Below are 19,415 nucleotides of genomic sequence, written 5' to 3'. Positions count from 1 at the left end.
TTGCTAGTAGATGGCTTTAAATAAGTAGCATTATTATTGTTAATCTTACATCCGGTCAGTTCAAAAACAGAGCTACAGACTTTCCCCCTTCCTCAACTGTTGTTAGATCCACTGCTTACCAGCACCACATTCATAGGCCACAACATACATAGGCATAGATCCAACACTCAAAGAACATCGTATATGCAATGAAATATATATAACAAGTATCACAAGTTCCTACATCAATACTTAAGGTATTAGAGAGAACAAGTTCAAATCCATAGGAAAAGGGTAGGGGGTACATCCATGCTACATATTTCATATTCCTTTAAGCTTCCTTAGATATGCAACATAGTTTAAGTCTCCAATCCTAAAGCCTAGAACTTCATCAATATAAACTAGAGCATGAATTAGTGCACTCTTTATCGCTTCACATTGATGGTCACATGCACTTCCATAAATCTTGAACAACGTAGAGGTAAACTCATATGCCCTGTAGAAAGTGAGATGAGCCTGCAGCTTGAAATCTCTAGTGCGTATTGAATTTTATTGGTGTAACTATAATTCAACACATCCAAAGCTTGAGCCAGAATCGCATGAAAGCTCTTTGCCATAATGGTTTAACCAAAAATATCCTAAAAGAAACGTGATTAAAGTTAAAAATGTAACATAACTCATAAAAGAATGATTAGATATGTTCGATACCATGTGATGTAAATTGAGCTGACAAAGCCTCTCAGTAGTCATAGTCACATTGCTTTCTCCCTCCTTGAGCATCTTTATTCAAAAATATGAGAAGTCTGGCACAAAGTACCCATGATTCTTAAGCTATTATAGACAGGCCTCCACGACAGACTTTTCAAAAATGCTCCTAATTGATGCTTCTTTATCCCATGCGGCAATTGATACCATCGGGATGGCCTGTCCTAGTTGCATCGAGTTAGCCTGTCCTCCTTGAACATGTACTTGGAAAGATATTTTTACTCATAAAATTTATTGCACCAACAACCTCGGATTGCACTAAAGGAGATGTACCACCTAGAGCTTCGACAACATCTTTGAGCCATCTAATAGGTTTGATACACTACATTGTATGTAAGTATATTTAGGAATTATTCATGTGTAGCACCAAAAAAATAATTACAAGAGGGAAATAATATTACTATGTTGGGCATCGATCCTTGGTTTCGATCGCTGGTAGGCAAGTCAATGATGCGATTAGGGAAGTAAATTCTTGGAGGATGAGCCAACAGTGGCTCCTCGAGAATATAGCCTCCTGGCCACCACCACCATGGCCAAAAGAACGACCACTAGCCATAGTTAGCGACGCAGAGGCTCAGGGGGTGGAGGCGCGGCCGGTGGTGCAGTAGAGGCCGGAGAGGAGGGGCCAGGCGCCGGAGCCCGCAAGGGAAGAGGGCGCGGTCGGCACCGCGAACGCCCGACGGCAAGAGCCCATGGGGGAGGGGAGATGTCACGGCGGTGGAGCCTGCAGGGGAAGGAAGGGGGCGCGGTGCTGGATCCAGTCTATTCAAATGCCTAACAATGGACTTTCCCCCTTATCCAACTTTACACAGCTGTTGTGAGACCAAGAAGGCCTATTTCTATGGCTTTCATCTGGTTAGTTCAAAAATGTAGCAATGGATTTTCCCTCTTCCTCAGTAAAGATATCTTGGGCCATGTCAACGTACCAATCACAAACGCAACAATGTGTGTTACAACATAGATAAACAATGACTGTTTTTATTACCAGCACCACATTCATAGGCCACAACATACATAGGCATAGATCCACTGATGGTACAAGCGCAATGAACCCAACTCTAAAGGAATGAAGGATGCATAGGCATACATCCACTGTCGATACAATGACACACTCCAATGAATGAGGAGCATGACAAATATAGGCATATAAGTGGTGCACTGACATACTACTACCATCATGGCAACCTCGCGGCAGCATGGAATTCAGCAAAACGGCCATCCTGGCGGAGATACTTTTCTAAAGCATGATGCCTTGCCCTAGTATCCTACAGCCACGCAGGTGAAATGGCGATGGTAGGCGCATGGAACACAAGGTCACAAATGGTCCATTGCCTGTGACCAATCTGGCAAAAAAGGCAGACCCATATACCATGGAGATGAACACGGCTGAGCCCGGACTACTAAAGCCAAGCCAACACAGACCATTTTAGCTCATGCGATTCATCTAGCTCAATGAGGACTGGTCGTGGAGGTGGCATTTCAACGGGCAGCGGCAGAGGTGGAGGCCTGGGCTGTGGGTGAAAAGGTGGTGCCATGAGGTTCAGTGGATCCTGAGGTGCCATTGCCAGCAACTGAATCGGAGGTGCCATGTGGACAGGGTGCTGCTGAGGTGCTGTTGCTAGTGGTTGAAGCGCAGGTGCCATCAGAGCTAGCTGCTGATGAGGTGCCATGGGGGCAGACGGCTCCTGCTTCTCTAACTCCTCCAAGTTTCATGCTCCGTCTCTTCCATGTTCATCCATTATCCACTACATACACAAACGAAGAACAAAGACACCAAATGCTTACAATGCTGACCATATCAATACCATGCATATATAGTAAACGAGATAGACAATAAAATGAGCTCGCGTACCTCCAATCAAATAATGCAAGATGGTGAACCGATGAGTGTAGGCGTTGCCTTGGAAGAACGTTGTGCACATGCCTATTTATTGAGCACTACGACGGGCACGCGAGCTCGGTGTGGTAGGCCAAAGTTGCAATGAAAAATGTGAGATGCTCGGAATATATTCAGGCCTAAGCCTGCCATGAATCAATGTCAAAATCTTCAATGTTGCACATCGGTTACATGTGTGCATGACGGGTGTCATGGGACGAGCCTGCCGTGTGTCTTTGTACATTTTGCTGGATTGTTCGGCATACAACACAAGACATTCCTGCGAGACAAGTCATGCGAGATTATGAGTGATAGGTTCCCTTTTGACAATGAGTTTAATGTAAGAAAGATGTTGCCACTGTTCATTTGTGATAGTTATGGGCATCAACTGCATCTATTGTCATCTTGGATCTAGATCCCTTTGCGATGCGGTTTTCTTTTGCTAGTAATATGGGTTTAATTAAGTAGCATTATTATTAGTAACAATTTCACCCAGTCTATTCAAAAACTAAATAATGAACTTTTCCCTTTGTCGAACCTAGCAGAACTATTTTGAGACCAAGAAGGCCTATTTCTTGCACTTTCATCTGGTCAGCTCAAAAACAGAGCAACGGACTTTTCCACTTCCTCACAAAAGTTTTTTTTCCCTTGTGGATGCTTTACACAACTGTATGGCAATGACAACGTACCAATCACAAATGCAACAATTTGTGTTAGAACATAGATAAACATGGCCATTCTTGTTACCAGCACCAATTCATAGGCTGTAGCATACATAGGCATAGATCCATTGTCGGTAGAAGTTCAACGACACACTCTAACAAAGGAATCCACATAGAACAATGCAAGATAGTGAAATGATGAGTCAAGGCACTGCCTATTTATTGAGCACTACCGAGCTCGGTGTGGCAGGCCAAAGTTGCAATGAAAAACGTGAGATGCTCGGAATATATTCAGGCCTAAGACTACCATGAATGTAGGTAGCAATCTTCAGTTTTGCACAACTGTTACATGTGTGCACGACGGGTGTCACGGGATAAACCCGATGTGTGCATGTGTACATTCGTTGGACTGTCCGGCATACAACACAAGACAATCATGCGAAACAATTCATGCGAGATTATGAGTCATAGGTTCCCTTTTGAATGTGAGTTAAATGACAGAAAGATGTTGCCACCGTTCATCTGGAGAAAGAGAATAATTGTTGTCATGTTGCACGAATCGATAAGGTCGGATAGTCCATACATTGTCGGATGCACGGTGTAGGATGTCATGATTAGTCCAACTCATCTGTGGCGCATGGCTGAAAAGGTCTGCCAAGGGCATGGATTCGCACTAGATGATTCTCGTATGCCAGCGGAGCCTGAAAAATGTGAATGAGTCAATGCGACTAGACCTAGGCAAAATATGGCGGACCAAATATCACCAAAGGATGGGAATCAAGACTGGTAACGGACGTTCATGACTGTCACTGTAGGGACGTGTTGATTCAAAACTGGTAACGGGCGTTCATGATTGCCACTGTAGGGACGTCTCGATTCAAGACTGGTAACGGACGTTCACGAATGGCCCTTTCGGAATGACACACTCCCACCTATAACAGGCAGTGTATCCATGAGTCAATCATTGTCATTTGCAGTTATGGCATTACACACTACCATGTTCCCTGCGTCGCAAGTCGACTTCTCAGTCTGAAGTGCAGAAGCAAAAGTAGAAGGAACTATTGGGCAATACAAGGAATCCAGTACATTCATGATCAGAGGCTATCAATGGAGGATACATTGCTATCCTACGGGTATTCATGATCCGTGGTACCCACCAGCAGGACCAAAAGGAATTTTCGTCATCCTCATTCTGATGAACAACGCGCAAAAGGTAGGTGTCTTGTTGCTATGAATACACATGCTCACATATACACTCCAATTGTCAACCATATGAATGCTTGCATGTAAGTACGAGTCTTGTTCCGTGCTATGGCTGGAGACACAACAAATTATGATGATATGTTTCGAGTTCAACATTTAAAGGAACTTGAATTCAAGAATGGGAATCTAGAACATAGCTTTAACTGCCTCGAGGGGCATCATGAGATTGAGAGTGTGTGGGACCATTCTGGTTGCGTAAACATATTCTACATTATTACATTACTAGAGGACGACTGCTATGAAGTTCCACCTCCATCAGTTGGCAGAAGCATATGCATAACAATTGCAGCCCAAGCCCCTGTGGACGTTGTCTTCGATATAGGCGGTCGGGTGACTTGATCAAGATGGGACGATTTGGCGGCACTATCTCATATGATGGAGGCATTGCTCTATGGTAGCAGAGTGGAGTCAAAGTCAGAAACTATTTCAATTAAAGACACTAACCCTGCTGGTTCTCGCTGCTGATCAAATACGCCTGCGAAGGATCACTCCCAGATGAGGCTGATTTGTGGGACACCCCTGTCAATGCCTGGCCTGTGCTACTCTCACTCGCCGACATGTACTGCGTCGAACGGTTGGAGCTGCATTGTGCGTCAAAGATGTGGGACATGGCGTGTGAGAAAACTGTGACCACATTTCTACGATGGGCATTTGAGACTAACTGCACCTAATTACAGGAGAAGTGCCTGTCTCTCATAGCGCTAATCTCGCCGGACGGAATTCTCACAGAGAATTTTGTGTTCGTGTGTTACCACCATCCTGAAGTTATCAAGAGGACCTGCGTGCTTGCTTTAAAGAACGTCGAGTAGATATTAGGAGGCTGTCGCCAGGGTCCGCTGTAGTTTTAATGTATTATTTATGTGTATCTTATCATGTAAATAGTTGAAACTGTACATTAATTTGTCGCACTGAAGTACATTTGTAATGCAATAGTCGGATCATCCTACAGATTTGAATCTACCAATGAGGATAATCCGTGGAGTGCTCATCAAAACCATGATGCCACGAATTGTCCCAGACTCCCTTTTGGAACCGCTCATCTACGTATGGTCACCTACGCTTGGGTCCGAGTCCCAAGTGGTCCAACATGCCAGTGACCCAGGTCTCATGGCGGTTTCCAAAGAGTTTCGTCTCCCACTACTGAGCACAAAGGCCAGATCTGAAATTTTGAATTCCCCGCTCTTCCTCCGGGTCCTCCCCCGTTATATATAAATAAAAGAGGGGAGCCAAGCCTCCCACATCCCGCCTGGTAATTCCAAAATCAGTCCCCTCTCGTCTTCCCGCCGAATAATCCTAGTAGATCTGTAGCGGCGGCAACAAGTGCGACCTCGGCAGCACAATCAAGCTGGACTGGCGGTGGGCTACCTTGGCTACGAGCGGCGGGCTGCCTCAGCGACGGGCTTGAAGCTGCGAGATGGTTCGAGGCTATTGCTCCGTCGGCTTCCCCGAGGCTACCACCGGCAGTTGCCATGCTGGACTACGTGTGAAGAAGACCGAGGAAGCGGCGCATGCTCGGGCTGCTCCATCGAGGCAGCATTTGGCACCTCCTTCTCTTCATGTTTGTTAGGTTAGCGGTCTCCTTCCCGTATTGCTAAATTCAATTATCAGATTGTTTCCCCATGCTCTTTGGCTTTCAATATTGTAGTTGCATGCTTTGGTGAATGCGGATCTGTTGTACCATATTGCGAGAGTTGGTGAAAAATTACTGCTCCACCAGATCCCCTTTATCTTTCACCTTTTCCAGTAACTATTTTTGTGCCAAGTCAAATTATTTATGTGGTTTGTAGAACTTAATAGATGAAATTATTAGATTGCTTCCCCATGCTCTTTGGCTTTCACTATTGTAGTTAGATTGGGGAATGTGGATCTGTTGTACCCTATTGGTAGAGTTGGTGAAAAATTACTATTCCAACAGATCTTCTTTATCTTTCACCTTTTCCAATAATTATTTTTTTTGCCAAGTCAAATTGTTTATGTGGTTTGTAGAACTTAATAGATGAAATTGCTTTAGTTTGCGTATGATCTGAACCTTTGCCACATGTTCTTGTTCTTATCTATTTGTCCGCTCTTAATTGATACTTAAACAAAAGCATCCAGTGAAGTTTTTTTTGTAGAACTTAATTAATGAAATTGTTTCAGTTTGCAGATGATCTCAACTATTGCCACAATTTCTTATGCTTGGTTATTTGTCCGTTCTATATTTATACTTAAACAAATGCATCAATTGAAGTTTGACTATATCCTGTTTCAACTAGCCAAAGGGTCAACATCTGTAGTCACTCCTATTCAGTCCAGCTCCAGGGTAACAAACTAAACATATGATGATTATTGACGTATCACAATCTAATTTCGGATCCACTGTTGCTAGATGGAAGTTCTCAAATCAATGCTGCTTCTTGCTGGAAAAAAACTAATGAGGCAGCGGAGTACTCAAGAAGCTCTATCAAATCCTTATGCAGCAATGTTGATGGGGAGCAAGTTGACGCCGACAAACAAGATAGGGTACAACTTGAACAACGATTTGTTGCTCACCAGCAAGAGTTAGCTACCTTGAAGAAGAAGAAGACGGAAGAATCAGAATCAACTATAAAATTGCAATCAGCCGACATTGAGAACTTGAAGAAGATAACACAAGATAGTGAAGCACTCCTTCATCGACTGCTAACCTATACAAGAGGAAGAGGTTAAGAACAATGCTCTACTTTATCTCTTGAGATTATGACCTGGATGCAGCTTTGTTAATCTCTATTCTTTGTGGGACAGTTATCTTGTAATAGTTTTTTATATGTGATGAAAAATATGGTAGTGGTTGTCTCGATGGGGAACAATGATTTATTTTCTTGTATACAAAAATATGTATAAATATGTGTGTTCTGTTTATTATTTTGCCTACCGGATTGGAATTAAAATAAAATTAATTATTTGTCAGCCCCGATTGGTTAAATTTATGTTTGCCTTAAGTGGTCTTAGCCCACATATAATTGGGTCAAAACTCAATTTCATTCATAAATCGGGACTAAAAGGGTCGCAAACAATTTGTACAACTTTTGGCCTCGATCCAACAACAAATGGGTCTACCGGAATCAATTTTGGGCTATCTGGATAACATTGACCTGTGGGAATAAATTTGGGCTCGACCTAATAACAAATAAGCCTACCGGAATCAATTGTGGACTATCTGAATAACAATAGCATGTAGGAAGAATTTTGAGCTCGACCCAACAACAAATGAGTCAAATTCATTTTATGAAAATTTAGTAGCGTTATATTTTAACCCAAGCAATGCAATAATAATTTCAGTGTGTTGTTTATGACAATGTGCTAGCAATGACAATGTAAATTGCACAATATGTATCAACGTACCAAAAGGAACACATGAAACAAAAATTGTGATTAAAACGATATCTTGGAGACCATATTGACGCACTAGACGACACATCTTCTGGAAAGAGTAGAGGGACTGATCGAGATAGTGCTGTTTCGAGCAACTTGCAAGCCAGAAATAAACAGCTCCATTTTCATTAATGTTTAGGACCGGATCAAGTGGTTCCATGCATGGCCATCATTGTACATTGCAGGATTCAGCCCCCCTATGCAACAAGAATATACTAAAAAGATAATTACTAAATAAGCAAACTTTTACCGCGGGAGGTGAGCAAGCAAGCTGTTCCGTCTTGTTAGTTTTTATTTTATTTTTTATTTTTGTTTTGTGCTGTTTGGTTCATTGCTCGGGACTTAATCAGGTGGCATGCATGTTGGCCATCATGGTATAATATTATAATTGCCCTAATTAGTTTATTTTTTCTGCTGCTGGGTTCATTGCTCAGGACTTAATCAGGTCGCATGCATGTTGGCTATCATGGTTTAATATTATAATGCCCTAATTAGTTTTATTTTTTTATTTTCTGTGCGAGCACCTCCTGCGCACGCAGCTGTTGGAGTGGGGGAAGGAGCGCCGCCTGCAGTTCGCCGGCCACCACCACTGCACAGGCGTCGGGTGGGGGAGGAGCTGAGCCGCCGGCGGAGGGCGGAGTAGCACCACCAGCTGCTCTGCCCACGTGGCTTGCCCGTGATGAGAAAGATAAGAAAGAGAAGATTAGTGGGAGATGGAAGAGAGGGATAGGATTGACAAGTACCTTATTTAGCTTCTGGATCCAAACACAACTAACTAATTTTTAGCTCACTGCTAATTTCTAAATTTTAGTTCTAAACTTTAGCTGGCTAAATTTTAGTTGGGTAGATCCAAACAGGGTTAATAAACTCATGGGCTGGATCCGTCACTACCCCTACGAATACTGCATGTAATCCTACCTCTGTGATTACATCAAACAATTGAGCTAGCAAATTCTAAAAATTTGACGAATCTCCTGATTATCTAAAGTTCCTTGTTATCTGAAGTTACTGAATTCCTCTCGCTCTGCTGCCTCGCATGGGCTAGCTAGTTGGCTTATCCCCCAACACGTATGTACATGTGACCAGCAAAGCAAGAAACCCCTACCACTACTTGTACCAAACAATGACAGTTACTTCCTTCAATTGAAAGCGATAATCCCACAACTGGAAAACTCAGCATTCATCCCGAGACTTAGTACTGGTTGATTTTTGACCCGGTACTAATGTGAGCATTAGTACTGAGTCTAACAACTACTTCCCTAGGAGCCCTCGTGATCCCTTTAGTACCGGTTGGAGCCTCCAACCCAAGATTTTCTCCAGCTCGAGCTTCATCCATTCATGGAGAAATAGGGGAGAGGCTGCCAGATTTTTTACCATTTCGTCGGGATTTCACTCATTCAAGTGTTCTAAAGGTTAGTGTCGGTGCGTAATCCGGCCGACAAGTAAATATACGTAGTTTGTCGCGCATTAGATCGGGTATGACCTAGCACACAATGACTCAGAATTTATACTGGTTCGGGCAACGGGCCCTACGTTTAGTCGGGGGTCGATCGGACGATTGTATTCCTGAGCCCAGGTGCTCAAAGTTTGCAGTGGGGGTACAAACGAGCGAGGAGTGGAGAAGGGGGTGTTCGAGGTCCGGTCGTGCTCTGGTCCGAGTGGAGGAGAGTGACGGGGGCTCAAACGTGCACTAAGTGTTGGAGAGAGTCAGAGAGTCTTCGATAGATAGATCGAGAGAGAGAGAGAGCGTGCCCCCTTTATAGTTCAAGGGGACAGCCTTACAAGTCAGAGAGAGGGAGAGAAAAGGTGCACGGGCGTTGCCTAATCTTGTGAGTGCCCACGTCGTCTGGTACGGGATGGCCATCGCCCTTTATTCCTATTCATCTCGTCCGGTCACTCCGTCATGACGGGCAAGTAGCACAGTGTTCGCCTTACCTGGTAGGGCATCACTGTGCATTGCGTGCGCAGGGCATGGCGAGGTATAGTCGTCTGTATGGCGGTTGACCTGAACATCTTCTCTTATCCGCTTCACATGCTCCCCAGGCACATACCGAGCGGGCGTCCCTGGTCGGTCCTGACCATGTCGGTCAGGAGGGAGCGATGTGCGTCGGTCCGATCAGAGGCATATCCCCGGTCGGGGGAACTTGGTCGGAGTCAGACTGTGGTCCCGGCCCTAACCAGGCCTCCTGGTCGGGGCGCCGACTAGGCCTCCTGGTCAGAGGCGCCGGTCAGTGACTGGATCGTGGCCACAGCCTGGCGTCGCATATCTGGGCCGGCCTAGGCGTGCATTGTCGTTGTGCCGCTTGTTGGGCTGAGCGTTGTGGAAAAGCAGGCCCATTGGGGACCCCGGGTCTATGGACCCATCAATTAGAAACTTCATTCTTCCTTGATACATAGTTAGTATACTAAGTTTTATGCTTTAGAGCCAGAGCAATTTGTGATTTTTTAGAATAAGATACAATGGAGAAAATTTTCATTTATATGCATGTGTTATTTAGAGCTCATATTTGTGATTTTTAGAATAAGCTACACTTTTTTGGATGCTATGTTTCATATTAGTCAAATAAATTGATATCAGGTTAGAGGAATAATCTCATAGTTTAGTCCTTTACAAATATGAGCTAAATAAATTATGGGCAAAAATATATTTTGTTCATATTTTAGTCATTTGCAAATATGAGCGAGATAAATTATGGTACATAGAGATAATAAGATCAAATGGAGGTATGTAATTAGTCATTTTCAGAATAAGGTACAATGGAGAAATTTTTCATTTATATGTTATGTTTGAGCTAAATAAATTATGGGAAAATATAATTTATTCATAGTTTAATAATGCAAATATGAGTTAAATAAATTGTGATACATAGAGATGGATACTACTGCCGGAGGTAGTGGCGATAGTGGGGGTGATCGTCGTTCCTCTCGTAGCAAGAGTAAAACCATAGTTGGCCCTCATGATAAACCGAAGAAAATAACCACGTGGGAGAGAGCAATGCTTCGTTATTTGGAAATATGTCATGAAGACACTGTTGTGGCGGGTCAGGAACCTCCTATTGATGATCGTTATGCTCCACCGCTAGTCCCGGTGGTTTCAGGTCTACTGAGTACTACCGTTGCAGGAGGCACAAATAAACCACAAGATAAGGTTGGGTCACTGAAACTTTTGTCTTCGCCGCCCAAGGATGCTTAAAGTCCTCCTAGATAATACTCAATGGATGGTTTGTCGTAGTGTATCTTGTTGTTTGGGTCTAAAATTTAAGTTTGTGTATTTCTATCTAGACTTTCAGCAATATTTGAGTTTATCGTAGTGTATCATCTTGTTTAGGTTTGAACTTTAAATTTGTGTATTTCTATCTAAACATTTAGCAATATTTGAGTTTGTCGTAGTGTATCATGTTGTTTGGGTCTGAAATTTAAATTTGTGTATTTCTATCTAAAGTTTTAGCAACATTTGAGTTTAATGAAATTTGTATCATATTTGTTATGTTTCATGTATAATTCCATGGATGATCAGAATATCTTTGGTTCGGTAATACTTTGTAGATGGATCGGCAGTGGATGTACAGTGCGGACAAACGTTCCATGGAGTACATTAATGGCTTGCGTGGTTTTCTCGATTTGGTAGAGTCCAACAAGCCGCTGTCTGGTTTTATTTGTTATCAATGCTGAATTTGCAAAATAGAAAAGAATTACTCATCCAGAAAGACTATTCACTCCCACATATACAGTTCGGGATTCATGCCTAACTATTTTGTTTGGACCAAGCACGGGAAAAGAGGAGTTATGATGGAAGATGATAACTACATTCTTGACTGGACTCAAGGAGGTGCCTTTGCAGATGTTGCAATGGGCGAGGCTGAAGAAGAGATGGTTGCAGAAAAAAGTCCTACCGATGATCTAGATCAGGTGTTGCGAGATGCAAAGGAAGACTGCGAGAATGTAAAGGAATCAAAGAAGTTTGAGCATATGTTAGGTAATCATAAGAAATTGTTGTACCTAGATTGCAAACAAGGGTACAAAAAGTTGGGTACCACACTAGAAATGTTGCAATGGAAGGCAAAAAATGAAGTTTCTGACAAGGATTTTGATGAGTTAATGAAAATCATAAAGAACATGCTTCCCGAGGGGAACGAATTGCTGTCCTCAACGTACAAAGTGAAAAAGGTTGTTTGCCCTTTGGTTTTGGAGGTACAAAAGATACATGCATGTACTAATGACTATATCCTCTATCACGGTGAGGAATATGAGAAATTGGAGGCTTATCCTGTGTGCGAAGCACTGCGTTATAAGATCAGGCGAGATGACCCCGATGATGTTGAGGGGCAGGCAGCAAGAAGAAAGTTCCTGCGAAGGTAATGTGGTATTTCCCTGTAGTACCACACTTGAAGCGTTTGTTCAGAAACAAGGCACATGCAAAGTTGATGTGTTGGCACAAAGAAGAACGTAAGCAACATGAAATGATTAGACACCCCGCTAATGGGTCCCAGTGGAGAACAATTGACAGAGAATTTCCCGAGTTTGAAAGGGATGCAAGAAACATACGGTTTGGTTTAAGTACGGATAGATTCAATCCATTCAGTGAGTTCAGTAGTGGTCATAGCACTTGGCCTGTAACCTTATCTATGTTCAACCTTCCGCCCTGGATGTGCATGAAGCGGAAGTTCATTATGATGTTGGTAATTATCCAAGGCCCAAAACAACCTGGCAACAACATTGGTATTTACCTAAGACCGTAGGTTGATAAACTTTTATTGTTATGAAAGGAAGAAGGTGTACCTGTGTGGGATAAGAAAAAAAGGAGACTTTTAATCTACGAGCATTGTTATTCGTAACCATCAATGATTGGTCGGCGCTTGGTAATCTGTCCAGATAGACAAATAAGGGATATCGAGCTTGCACACACTGTTTAGCTGAAACTTGCATCATGTATTTGAAACACTGTAGGAAGGTCGTGTATACGGGCTATCATCAATTTCTTCCTGCTAAGCACCTGTTAAGAAAGAAAGGGAAGCATTTTGAAGGGGAGGAAGAAAAATGTACTAAGCTCATTCACCGTAATGGTAAACGTGTATTTTCTATGATAAAGGATGTGAGGGTAGTCTTTGGCAAGGGCTCTGGTAGCCAACCTGTTTCGAACGACGAGGATGGACATGCACCCATATGGAAGAAGAAGTCTATATTTTGGGAGCTACCTCATTGGGAAGCCCTTGAGGTCCTTAATGCAATCGATGTGATGCACCTGACGAAAAATCTTTGCGTGAATGTGCTTTGCTTCCTGGGTACATATAGAAAGGCAAATGATACAATTGAAGCACGTCGAGACCTGAAACATATGAAATAACAAGATGGCCTACATCCGAAAAGGAGAGATGATGGACATTACTTGCATCCTGCAAGTTATACTCTCAGAAAGAAAGAGAAGGAAAGCTTGTTTAAATGCTTGAATAGTTTCAAGGTCCCATCATGTACTCCTCGAATATACAGGGAATAATAAATATTAAAGAGAAGAAATTCATAAATCTAAAGGTCCATGACTGCCATGTCCTGATGACACAATTGCTGCCTGTTGCACTGAGGGGTATCCTACCAGAGAATAAGAGAATGGCAATCATGAAGCTATGTGCATTCCTTAACATGATTTCTCAGAAGGCAATCCATCCAAATAATCTACTAAACCCGCAGAATGATGTGGTGCAATGTCTTGTCAGCATTGAGATGGTCTTTCCACCTTCCTTCTTTAATATCATGACTCACCTTCTAGTCCACCTGGTGGAAGAAATTTTTCTTCTTGGTCCTATATTTCTACACAATATGTTCCCTTTAGAGAGTTTTATGGCAGTTCTGAAGAAATATGTTCATAATCGTCCCCGTCCAGAAGGAAGCATCACACGGGGATATGGAATAGAGGAGGTCATTGAGTTTTGTGTTGACTTTATTAATGAACTGAGTTCGATTGGAGTCCCTGTATCATTCCATGAGGGGAGACTCAAGGAAAAGGGCACACTAGGGAGGAAAGCTCGGATGGACATCGATGAGAGTACATTCTGTAAAGCACACTTCACGGTCCTGCAACAATCATCCCCGATGGCTCCATACTTGGAGGAGCACAAGACCATTGTACGGTCCTCAAACCAGGGAAAGACTGAGGCTTGGATTACACATCATCACATTGACACTTTCTCCTTTTGGTTGTGACGACGACTAATGGGTGATGACATGATTGAATAGCAACAAGCATGGTTGGCTAGGGGTCCATCTATCTCAGTATCGATATTCCAAGGATACGAAATAAATGGGTACACATTTTATATGACAGCCCAAGACCAAAAGAGCACAAACTAAAATAGTGGTGTCTGTATAGATGCAATAGACAACAATGGAAAAAAAGCCAGATACTATGGTGTCATTGAGGAGATATGGGAACTTGACTATGGACCTTTGAAAATCCCTCTGTTTCAATGCTAATGGGTGAAACTTACTGGAGGAGGCGTAACGACAGACAACTATGGGACGACAATAGTGGACCTTAACAAGATTGGATACAGAGACGAACCATTCATCCTAGCTAATGATGTGACTCAAGTTTTCTATGTGAAGGACATGTCAAACAAACTAAAATAGAAGGGTGCTAATAAGTCAGATGACCAGCCAAAGCACCACGTAGTTCTTCCAGGGAAAAGAAAAATCGTTGGAGTTGAGAACAAAATTGACATTTCAGAAAATTATGATCAGTTCGATGATCTTCCTCCATTCTCAGTCGAGGTTAACCCAACCATCCTGTTAGCCAAAGAGGGCAATCCATATTTACGCCGCGATCACAACAAAGGGACATTCGTCAAGAGGAAGGTTATTAACGTTCCATTAAATGATGATGTGTAATGTATTAGAACCATTATACTGTATTTTGTAGTCAAGTGATAAATTAATATAATAATGCAGTGTAATGATATATAATGTATTCTATGGGTTTATTAACAATACTATTTGTAAAAATCTCACCCTATTAAACAAGAACTAAATTTGCATGGTTAAAATATTAAATATTTCATTTTTTTTAGCACCATTAAATATTAAAAAAAATTAGATACAATTATACAAGTACATGTTATAGTCATGCTAAACATGTTAATAACACTACAGGTACTATTTTTCTAATTTTTTGCATGGTCAAAATATTTATTTTTTCCAATTTTTAAGTTAACAAAAGTATTATAACCATTTATGACCTATTACTAAGCTAAAATTACTAATTTCACTATATTTGATATTTAAGTACTTCTAATATTTTTATATTGTAGATCTAATCAACATCAAGCTAACAAACTTTTTTTGCAATTTTATGAACGTTAAATAAATATAATAGCAATTTTAAATAAAGGAAATAAACATTGTCTTGAAGGGAACTAAAAAAGGAGGGTAAAACCCTCTTTAGTACCGGGTGATAACAACACCCGGTACTAAAGAGGGGGCGATTTCGTTTCGCGCCCTGGGTACCCCTTTAGTACCGGGTGGGAGCTAAGCCCTGTACTAAAGGTGCCCCTTTAGTATCGGGTGAAGGCTACACCCGGTACTAGGGGGGTAAACTCCATCGTCTTCCTCCCTCTCATTCCCCCAGAATACTTAGCCACTCCTCGTCACCCTCGTCATCCCCGCCGTCGTCCACACGCCGCCACGCCGTTGTCCCCGTGCCACATCGTCGTCCCTGCACTGTTGTCCCATGCGCTGTCGTCCACGCGACGCCCCTCCCTGATGTACGACACACATCCGCCGCCATCCCCTCCCCCGACCGGATCGTCCACCTCTGCCGCCCCGACCTCCACGCCACCATTATCCCCGTCATCGCGTGCCCCTCCCCTGTGCGCCCCACGACTCCCGGCCCGGCCCGCTCGCTGCCAGCGCCAGGCGCCGCAATGTACGTCGACACGTCCCCACCCCATCGAGCCTCCGCCTCCTTCTCCGATGCCCCGCGCTCCCAACGCCAGCACCGACGACCCTGACGCCGCGCGTCCCTCCTCCACCAGCGCGGCGCGCCCCCTCCAACCGGCGGCCGCCGCTTTCTTCGCCCCCCCCCACCCCCCCAAGAGCCGGCCCTCCATCAACGCTGCCCCTCCTCCACCCACGTCGTGCGCCCTCCCCTATCGGCTACCACCCCCTCCTCCACCGCCCGCCGCCCCTCGCACATGGCCGCGGGCGCCATCTCTGCGTAACCCCACGGCCGCGTTGACGTTATATTTTTTAATTTATTTATTTGTAGGATTTACGATAAATGTTATTCTATTTAAAATATTGCTTGTAAAAGGGTAGAAATGATGTTAGGAAAAATAGAAAAAATTATAAGTAGTGTTGGTGAATATAGAAATTGTGTTGTGAAAATTAGAAAATTTATAAATAGTGCTAGAAAATTAATGTACATTGCCATGCATTGTTTTATTAGTGGAATACTAGAAATTGTAAACCGCCTACAACTTAGAATAGTTCTTTTAATGCTACTTAGAATAATTCTTTTAATGCTACTTAGAATAATTCTTTTATTGCTACTTAGAATAATTTCTTTTATTGCTACATAGAGCAATTCTTTTATTGCTACTTAGAAATTGTAAATTGCTACTACTTAGAATAATTCCTTTATTGCTACTAACTATAGTATAGTTCAATAAATTATAGAAATGTGCATAAAATTGTTGAATTAGCTAGAAGTTATAGAAAACTTGTAGTACATTGATTAGTCATTTATTATAACAAATTGTATAATTATTAGTCATTATTTTTTATTATCATTTATTGTAACAAATTGTATAAGTATTCTTTTTTATTGTCATTTATTGTAACAAATTGTATAATTATTTAGTCATTCTTTTTTTTGTTGTCATTTACTAGCAATTCACAGTAAATATTGTTGTAGTCATTTATTGTAACAAAATTGTATAAGTTATAGTCATTCTTAGAATAAATCCTACTATTTCTTAGAATAATTCTTTTTTATATTATATTAGTTACAATGGCACGATCAGAGGACGAGCAGGCCCAATTGGACAAGAAATTCCTAACGGACTTGATTGCTCAAGGTCGCACGAACAATACGCCAAACGAAGACGTCGATCACAGCCAGACTGACATCTACCTCAACATGTTTGGGGATGGCAATGAGGAGCAACCAATTGTCGAGGGAGGCAATGATGGGCAACAAGGCGAGGTATAGCAATTATTATATGTAAACATGATTTGAACTCTCTACTTATCAAGATTATTAGGAATTAATAGTTCTTTCATTTTTTAGCCATCTAGATTGAGCAGGCCTAAACGGAAATGAGGTATGAAGAAGAAGTTAGATGGCCCTATGATCATCATGGAACCTGATGAAGAGGGTGAACCAACTGCTCCTGACAATGCTAATACCAAATTGGTAAATCAAATTGGGTTTCTTGTTAGGGATAACATCCCAATAAGCTTTCAGAATTGGAAAAACCCTTAAATCGATAAGAGCATGGTCCCCACGAGCACGATCCCCATAACCGTGGTTCCTGAGCGAAAGAAGGAAATGATATGGGAGCAAATTAAAGAAAACTTCATGTTCGAAGGTGTAGATGAAGAAAAAGTGAAAGATTGAGGCTTTCAGAAGGGTCCAATTGCTTTTCAGACGTACAAGAAGAGTCTGAACAAAGACTACATAAAGAAGGGTCTTACACCAGATTTCACGAAGCACCCAAAGTTAAGAGATCATTGGGATTCATTTGTGCAGTTCAAGCAGTCGCAAAAGAGAGCTAAGGTAACTAAAACAACCATCGACAATGCTCATCAGAAGAAATACTTTCATCGTCTTAGGCTAGGAAGTTATAAGAAGGGGATCATCAAATGGCACAGGATGGAAGATGACATAATTGCTAAGGGAATAGTACCGGCGACTCTCGAATGGCCGGAGCGAGCAAAGCATTGGTATTATGCTCATGGTGGCACGCTCAATCCCGAAGATGGATCCTTTATGTTCAGCCAATAATTAAGAGAAGCGGCTAGGAGGCTTGTTGAGTTAATAAAGGCTACAGCCGAAGGATCTTTTGTGCCGGATCAAGAGAAGGACGAGCTGACTATGGCACTAGGTAATCCAGAACACTCTGGATGTTCCATGAAAATTTGCCTTTCGTGAGCACATTGCTTCCTACAGAAGTCACCAAAGAAGTAAGGCCGAACACGCACAACAGCTACGAGAGTTGCAAAAACACGTAGCTTTGACAGAGGCAAGAATGGAGGAAGCAATCGACCTGCGTGTGGCTCTAGCTCTTAGCAAACAAGCTAGTGAACAAGCAGCTGCATCATCAGGGGCTAATGTCGACGTAAGCCCCTCTTAGCATCGAAGCAGTGTCATTTCCACGAAAGCCCCAGCTGGAGGATCTTCTGACATGGTTGAGGACAACCAACGCCACCCCATGCACGACATCACTGGGAGGACCCCTTGTAAGCTCCTGTGAAAAACAAACTCATCATGGTGGCTTATGGTGTGGCTGAACAATCGACACAAGGCCAAACAATTCATGGTGTGGAGATTCCAGCTCGCGGTTACACCAAAGTTGGGGGTGGACCGAGTGGCCGATGGTTGGGATTAGATCAAACTAGAGGTACCTGGAGGTGACGGGGAAAAGAATCTAGGAGAAACCATCCATGGTTGGATTCTATGGCCCAAGTGCTACATAAGGATTCCGCAACCGAATCCCCCGACCTTGGGATCATCTCCTCAGGGCTCAAGGGTAAGATCACCTACACCATCTGCCAGGGCACCCTCTCCACTAGCTGACAGGGATCCTAGCATGAGTCTACTAACTGACAGGGATCCTAGCATGAGTCCACCAGCTGATAGGGATCCTAGCATGAGTCCACCTCCCCCTGTTATGAGCAAGGATACATGGCAAAAGACGCCCTCAGTTCCGCCTACAAAGAAGAAGCAGAAGAAGCCGAAAGAGAAGCAACCAGAGCCCAAGAAAGCTTACGAGCAGACTAATAAGGAGCTCCTCGCGACAATGGATGCCAAGGTTAAAACTCACTTCTCACCAAAAGTTCCTGTGAAGAAAGATCCACCACTTAACAAGGTTAAACTTTGGGCTTTCATTACAGGCATGAAGTTGGAGGAAAAGAAAAAGCCTGAGAAACCACCACTATCTGACTACGACCGCACAATAACAAAGGCTTTTCAGAAGAAGAGGAAAAGTAGGTCAAGTATTCCACAGCTCGGAACCCAATCCAACCAATCGATTACCCCGCTCCAAGTGCTTTCGGAGTTTGATAAGAACCTACTTCTATTCGTCAAAGATACAAATCTCACCGCAGCTCAACTTCGAGGGGAGGATCACATCCCAAAGAACACTGGGGCTAGTAAATGAAAATTTAAGTTAGGGAAAGAGCTTGTGTGGTCGCAGTTGGTGGACCATCTTCTAACGAAGATGTACAAATTGCACCAATGGTATATGGAGGCTTCAGCCACTAGT

Source organism: Setaria viridis, chromosome 4 (assembly GCF_005286985.2).
Source record: "Setaria viridis chromosome 4, Setaria_viridis_v4.0, whole genome shotgun sequence".
NCBI lineage: Eukaryota > Viridiplantae > Streptophyta > Magnoliopsida > Poales > Poaceae > Setaria > Setaria viridis.
Note: the sequence above shows the minus strand (reverse complement) of the source record.